Raw genomic sequence first — 8,486 nt, forward strand, 5'->3', positions numbered from 1 at the left:
GTGGCACCTTAGGAATAATCTGCATTTCATGACTTCTAGCTATGAATATGGGTAAATATAACTATTTTATAAATAACCACCTGTGTGTAACAAGTATTTCCTGGGACAGAAAAGAAAGGGTTGAATACAGCAATTTTTAGTCAAGCTTTCCCTGCTATTGTTTTCTAAACTTGAATGTTGTTTTTATGACAGTTGTGGTGTTTAATTCAGTTCAATATTTTCTAGGAAATCAGTTGCTGCTTAAACATGTATCCAAATTCCAAGTTCATTCAGAACTTGAAAAGCAAAATTTAACACGAGGAATGGAATTTTGTAACGACCCAGCAACTGGCAAAACCAAACCCTTCGTTCCCAGGAGAATGACAGAGCCAAACCCAGATATTTCTCCTAATTAAAGGTGAAAACATTATTAAATATCTTAAAAATTGAAAGCATATGTAACTCCTATAAGGTGGTTTTTTACTGGAAAATAACTGATGGCCATGCCAAATTTCAGTGTGTTCTGATGTAAGAATTCAGCAGGAGATTAAGAACACATTTTGCTAGGAGACATGCATAAACATTAACATTTACATAGAATGAAAATAAGCCTCTGTAGGTAGGGCCAAGCGAGACAACTCATGATGGATGAACACCAAATTGGCAGCTCTTTGAAAAAAAAGAGTGATTTTTTTTTTAATTACAAAATAATAGTCACTTAAAACAAAAAAAGGATTTCCTTTGTATGTTTTCACCCATCTCCTCCACATCCCTACTATAAATGAATTTACTGACCCCTGTCAGTAGATTCCACAGTTCTTTATTTGTGGAAATTGGAGTTTGAGATTATTTATGAAAAAACATTTTTTAACCTTTGCAGGAATCTTACCAAGGATTCAATTCTAGGATTTTGTATTGCTCTACCCAATACAGGATCCCACCTGCTGACTCAGAAGAGAGGTTGTGCCTATAGTGAACATTTTCATGGATATACAAAGAAAATAATTTCAGTGTGATATTCTGGCTTTACATTGCCCAAATACACTGAACAAACAATTCATCATGATGAAGCGAATATTTCTCCTCTTCCAGATGATTTCAGATTCTCAGTGTACCATCGTAACAAAATAAAAATTACGTGGTTACTCGGACTTGCATCCTACTAGCTCATGTAAGCAATTTTCTCTTTCCCCTAGTATTTAATATGTTTTCAGGTCAGCCAATGCAGAATTATGACAGTCACTTAAAGGTATTAAGGTATTAAAAAGCAAGAATATTAACCTGCCACAGGGATTTAGCATTCCTTTTCTAAAATTGTAGGGTGTTCCAAATTCAAAAACATTGTTGACAGAGCACTTGTCTGGCTAAGGCTACTTAGAGCTTGTGGCATACCCTGAAAGATTATATACACAAAATCATTTCTGCACTGCTAGTAAAACAATGGCCAGAGAATGGCACCGTTTGGCTCTCTTCCTAAATTAGTCACAGTAGTTGGGCGCAGCACAGCAGCTTTCATGCCCAGACCAAAAGGGTGCGAGTTTCATGTGTCACTGTGCATAATAGGGTGGAATTTGGTCTATTCAAGTCACTTACTAGCTGGGATCAATTAGATTAATTTCTGGTTGCAATGAAGTGAAGAGAGAAATCAGTTCATTTTGTAACACTTAGCTATCTAAAAACCAGTAAAACACAGATGGAAACTTACAGAAATGTATATTTTTTTAAAAGAACTAAAAAGATTACATAGTATTAACCCTTAGAATTGTTGTCATCTCAGGAATTCAATCAATTCAGGTCTTACGTATCTGCCAAGAGTATTCAGGGAGAATCACGTTAGAATGGTATCTGATGAATTTTCTTATTCAAAGGCTGATCTGGGGAATATATTAAAAAAAGAATAAAAGTATAATGACCAAACTAATTTAATTGACTTTAGTAGCTCTTGCTTTCAGAGATTACCTGTGCATATCACTAGGAGCAACTCTGAAGTTCACTTTGAGGACTAGGTTGACTATGACGTGCTATTTTATCAATAAATGACAATAAAAATCCTGTTTATATATGGCCCTTGGCATCTCATCAGAATTGGCAGGCAAGGCCAGTCATCTCTATTCTAGGAGACAGGAGAATAAATTCGGACTAAAGTACACAGCTTTCTGGGCAAGTGCATTAACATGCAGGCAGACCAGCCATCCCCTACACAGGGGCTGGCCGGCCTTTGGGTAGACTGCAGAAGTGTAGCAGTCAACTGCATGTTTTTCTGGAACCACTAAAGCTGTTAGCCCGTGGTTCAAAGCCTGGAACATTTGGGGACTTGCACACCACGTATATAAACAACCAGGGGAAAAACACTATGTACAATTCAGATATAAAAGGACCTTTCTGGTGTCCAGAATCCCCAGTAAGCATGGAAGTACAGAATGTGTTTTGAAATAATTTCCATTTCATAATACAGATGAGTCATCTAAGCAGTGATCATTCCAAGAATTTCCATTTTTGCTGGGTTTAATCCTGGGAGTTGCTTAGTACCTCAGAACTCTCTGACTACAAATGAGTAAGGTTAGTATGGCAGTAGGTTCTAAAACCAGTCATTTCTTCTCTTGTCTTACTACCTAGATCCGATGGAAATCTGCCAACGTAATCTGCATGTCTGAAACAGATGAAGACATAGATATACCCTTCCCCCACGTGGTTTTCATATGAAAGTCATGCCATGCCACATGAGGAAGGTAAATCTTCCTACACTGGTATATATATATACACACCTCCATACCACGCATGGCTAAATATCTATCAAAATATACACATATAAAATACATCTATACAAAATATTTTAGTGATCTCAATATAGATAGATCATAGGATCATAGAATGGGGTTTGATCTTTTTTGTACAATGACATCATTGTGCTTCAAAGAATTCTTCGGGTTCCACCTTAGCAGGGATAGTTGAGTCAATATCTCTGTGTTTATAATCAGATGTGAGAAACAGGAGTTTATGAGAAGATGTATCACTCTTGAGATATAATAAGGTCCCATAATACACAGTTGCCCTCACAACAATATTGTACACTTCTGAAGTAGAAATGTTTACAGATGGACTGCCTAGACAACCTCACTAAGCATTGAGATGTACTTCTCTCTGCAATTTGAATTTATATCCAGTTAGCATTGGACACAATAACTAGTATCTTCTTAGGCTGCTTAGAAAAGTTTGGAGGATTAAAAAAAATAAAATACTCACAGAGGCAAAATTAAAAATTGCATCAACTGTGACTATCTTCTTTCCACATATTAAACACTCTGGATCAAGGATATTCCTAAGAGAGAGGGAAAACAGTAATTTGAAAGCTCTTGGACGTGCTGCTTTTGGGCAACTATTCAATAAAAATAAAAATGAGTGCAACTGTACTTTGTATCAAACTCTCTTCTCAGTTTTACTGGGAACCAAGCTGATTTGTGCCTTTCCATAAGAAGGAAATTTGGCCCTTCATCCGCCACTTTCCTGGAGGCAAGGCAAGCTTTTTAACTCTCAAATTCAGTCATCAAATGCCAAAGCAATATTTGTTGTAAATCCACCTAACTCACAGTAGACATTGTTTCAATCTACTGTGTTTTAAAATACAAATAATGAATGGCATGCATATTATTTAGGAACTTTTTTTTTTAAACAAGAAAGCAGAGCATAAAAATAGCATCAGTGTCAGCAATAGAAATGCAGGAATTAAATAAAAAAAAGAGTACAAAAGGAAAACTTAGGTAATAAAATAATTTCTTTCACGGAGGGCATATGAAGCGGGTGCATATATTTACAAAGCTGCACCAACATAATTTTATACCAGCAGGCAAAGATTATCCACACTAGCAGAGGAGCAAGACTCTCCGCACCTCCTTAACCTCCAGCTCCTCCACCAGGACTGAGCAGAAGGTGGTCACTGCAAGGCAGGACAGCCACTAGCCAGAAGGTCAGAGCCCCTTCAACCCCATGGGTTTTACAAATGCTGCATAAACATGACATCTAGGCACAGCAGTTGTGTTTGCAGTGATTGGGGAACACCGAAAATATTCAATATCAGTGGTTTGTATAATAGAATTACCTTAATAGCCAGGTGACACAGGACACACAGTATCTGTGCCCACACGGTACCTGTGCTGGATTCCGCAGAAACGTTTTGCACAGAGGACAGATGCATGTGGAAGCAGCATTGCTCCTGTACTGTTCCACGGGTTCTTCAGAGGCACGTGAGCTACTCATGGCTTATGCACCAATGCTTGACATCAGATCTTCCAAACACAGAGGTGCTGTACGTTCGCTTATGAAGAGAAACTGAAAACTTTAGACCAAAGCCATCACTGGCTTTTGCTGTTACAATTGGAGTTAAACTGCAGATGTTAAGATAATGCTGAAGAAAATGAAAAAAAAAAAAAAAAAAAAAATTTAGCATTGGGCATACACTAATCTAAACTGCCAGTCAATCAACATGCACTAACAGCACACTTAAATGCAGGTCGAAGAATCGAAGGATTGCAGTAAGGATTTATCTAACCAAACCAATGAGAAGGCTGGAAAAATACCGACTCGTTCATTGCCAAACATACAAATCTGAGTTGTGAAGACACAAACCGAATTAAGAGGAAAGATGAGAAAAGCAGTAATTAGTATTCTCTAATAGGCATCTTTCGTATGTTGCCCTAAAAACAAGAGCCTCAGGGGAGCTGCCTCAGAAATCTTATTCTGGTAAATCCTGCACAGGAGTAGAGATTTCAAGACAGAAGTGACAGGCTGGAGGAGTGCAAGAGCGACACGACAGCATTGCAAACGAGACTCTGTGGTTAGCTCTCATGAATTTAGGAACAGGCTGCCCTTCTATAGTTCTAGATTTTGGTTTATTGTTTTTCGTTTCCCTAATTTCTGTTCCTTATACCTATTTCATACAGGTTTTATTAGTTTATATGTTGTTTCTCTGGGCTGTTACTGCACTTATTTTGCTACCAATACTTTTTAGCATTGCAAGATTCCTTCATGCAAAGGAATTACATTAAGCATCCCTACTTGTGCTTCTGAATCAATGTCTTACTGCAAGACTAACAATTTTGAGAAAGTCACAATGTCGTTATCAGCACAATGTACACAGTGGTAAGAAGATTTTGAAGTGAGCTGACCGTATAAAATTAAACCACCAGGTAACCCAGTCTGCTGAAAAATCATCAGGTGTCTGTGCTAAAATCACAAACTCCAGGAAATTCTAAAAGGGAAAGGTCTTCCGTTTCATATAATAGGTTTTAACTCGTAGCTTAAGTGTCACTCACTACATGCTACCAGGTCTGTGATGCACATGCCAGAAAACACGCAGGTTAATTCAAGAAAAGGAGGACTTTGCTAGGCTGATTTTCCTTATTTCTGTGGTTTTAAGCTGCATTTAGACTACTTTATCTCTGTAAAAGACAGAAAGCAGTATGTTTCCCATTCTGAGTTCTCAAATTTCTACCAATTTCTCCGTGGGCAGAAATGGGGTAATTATGCGATTCTTAAAATGAGCACTGCACCCTGACCTACCAGCTGTACGGCTGCTTGCAGCCTCTCGTGTGCTCACAACTCCAGACTGATGAGAAAAGGCTTTGCATCCTCTGCCCTGACTATGGGACCATCTCTGGTAAATCTAAAATTTGCCCAAGAGTCTCAGAGATTGGCACTACAGGTTAAAATACCGGGGGTTTCCATCCATTCGGAAACGGATGCAGCATCTTCAGTAGCTGAACTTTTGAAAAATGTCTTGTAAAAGTTTGGGGTTTGGGCGAGGTGGGGGGCAGGGGGGGAAGTAAAGTACTAATATTTACAGGACCTATACGAAAATGATGTTCTTGTGCTCCCTCTGCTGTTTCTATCACAGTGGAAAACCGGGAGAGTTTCAAGAGCTGTGCCTATTCCTTCATATACAGTAAGAAATACTCATGACTAAATAAAAAGCAGAGTCATTTCTCCCAGCAAAAGAATTTTCAAAAATAGAGAAGCATGGTGTAAAAATTAAGGATAAAAAGCATTATCTATCTTGAAATCCAGCTTTTATGCATGATACAATGCCATGGACATACCTGGGCTTTCTTTAAATTAACATAAAAGTCTGTTCCATTAAGAATACTAAAAAAAAATAAAGATAATTCCACAGGAGTTCTGAATATTATTGTAATTTAAGTTACCCTATTGTTATTTACTATCACAATTGTTCAAACAGTTTTTATCAAGACTGCAGGGTTAATATCCAAAATATGGTCTTTCTAAAATACAAGCAGTGAGAAACACACTACCAGTTTTAAAATCCTCTATTTCCTCGGCTCAGATGACATAGCAACACGATCTATCAGAAGAAACACCAAATGTAAGGACATCAAAAATATTTAGAATTGGTTGAAATCTCTCATATAACAAATAATAATTAACAATTTCTGGAAAGAGGACTTACCAAACTGGTTAATGCCTGAAATTCTCAGCACATCATCAGCAAGGGGAAACACTAGATTTAATCTCTCTTAGCACGGGATTCCCCTGTATCACATGCTTGTTTTTTCATTGTAGTAGCATGACTGTTTCTCTTTAATACTTGGTTTAAGACTGCCATCTTTTAACCTTAGACTAACAACATTAAGGGGATTTTTCACTTATCACTAAGAGACTGAATCAGCTGCAAGAGGGTATCATTTCTACTTCTGACATCCAAAAATACAGAAAAGATGAAATTTCCTGATAATGGTTTTGCAGAGAAGTCAGTCACAGGCAGTTCCACCTTTGTGAACATGCAAGTTACAAAATAGTTACTGTATTCTGAGTATCAGAATTAATTAAAAAATACCTCTCATAAAGCAGAGGCACATTCATTTTTTTTCATCATAACAGGCCTGATTTGAAGATGACATTTAAGCAAAACAATTAGCAGTCTTCTATCTAACCTAAGCAAGGCCGACAAGGTAGCAGACTGCCCAGCTTGGTTTAATACATGTAACAGACTTGCCAAAGAATTCTTCAGTAAACTAACACACCCCATAAGATCTTCCTAAGTTCAGGATGAGTGCAAAGTCATTGTGCAACTTCATTATTTGTAAAATATCAATGTTTTTATGAAGAATAGGTTTACTTCCGCAGAATACCTATGCAGCACTTGAGAAAAATGCTTTTTGTCTCATCAAACAAATTGTCACAGCATGTCCAAATCATTCTGTTGCCTCTTCTCAAAAAAATTCCTGTGAAAACACTGTTAATCCTCTGAATATACTACTGCCACCTCACAAATAATACCTGCCTGGGCAGATTCAACCAACTTGGAATGAAAGTTCTCTCTTTCAAACACAAATAAAATTTTTAAAAGCTTCTTATTGAATGTTTTATTTATCTGGAGAATTTCCAGGCCAAAATGCTTGGCAAATGGGAGTATCTTCACCACATATAAGCATCACTTCATAACTGAAATGTCACCAGGTATAGTTAAGATCTTCCTGGCTGGTTTTTAACACCATAAATTGAGTTTGTTTATTTACAAAAAAGTAAAGAGTTAAGTTGCCCATTCACAGTTTCAACCTATAGAATACGACCCGTAAGTTTCTGACATGTTTCGCTTCCACTGCAGAGGCTGGGGGCTGTTTGTTTGAGACACTTTCACCATGTTTCTGTACACTGTTAAAGTACATTTTTTGCATTTCAGCCGTGAACTGGAAGGAGCTGATTTATTAAAGCTTAGTAAATCTTCAGGACTGTTTAGTTTAAAAATCTATTACTCCAACCACATGTTGAATGAAAAATGTCACTCAACATGTTAAGATAAATGCATGGATACTAGCTGGGGCAAGAAGAGCCAGATTTTGTCACCTGCAGGTCTAATGGAACTAAAAAAGCACAATGGGGTCAGGAGTACCTGGCTTCAGTATGGCTTTTGGCATAATCTCACCTACCTTTAGGAGTCGTCTTCCCTCATTCTGACACTACAGTACTTTAATGAAGCTGGAAGCTGAACATTTAAACTAGGCACTATAAAGGAACCGGGGCTGCAGGAAGGCTTTTGTCCTAAGTACTTGGATGCTGTTGGGCTAGGTTAGACAGATTTTTTTTTTTAAATTTTATTTTTTTAATTTGCTTGGAAATTGAAGTTGTAACAAGATAACTTGATAAACAATTTTATTTTTCCTTTTTTTTTCTTAAGGAAGGAAGGGTTATGTTTTAATAAGATACCAGTTTTTAACGCTGCTAAGTGTTATTCTGGCACAAGACAGTACTTTCGGTGTTTGTTTTTACAGTCAGTCCACTCTCTCTGACTTCAAATGTCTTTGCAGTATTCTGCGTTCTTCTCCCATGCAAGCTTAAAGATCATACTTCAGACATTACTATGTTGTAAGAACAGGGCTATGAAATACAAGCAAAGGCCCTTTTTCAAGATGAACTATTAAGGAATGTTAAGCTTGGGAAAGAATTACTAAACAGGTGAGGATTTTTTTTTTTATATGAGATTTGATCTATGTTTT

The sequence above is a fragment of the Leptosomus discolor genome, chromosome 19, assembly GCF_034619465.1.
Source record: "Leptosomus discolor isolate bLepDis1 chromosome 19, bLepDis1.hap2, whole genome shotgun sequence".
In the NCBI taxonomy this organism is placed as follows: Eukaryota; Metazoa; Chordata; class Aves; order Leptosomiformes; family Leptosomidae; genus Leptosomus; species Leptosomus discolor.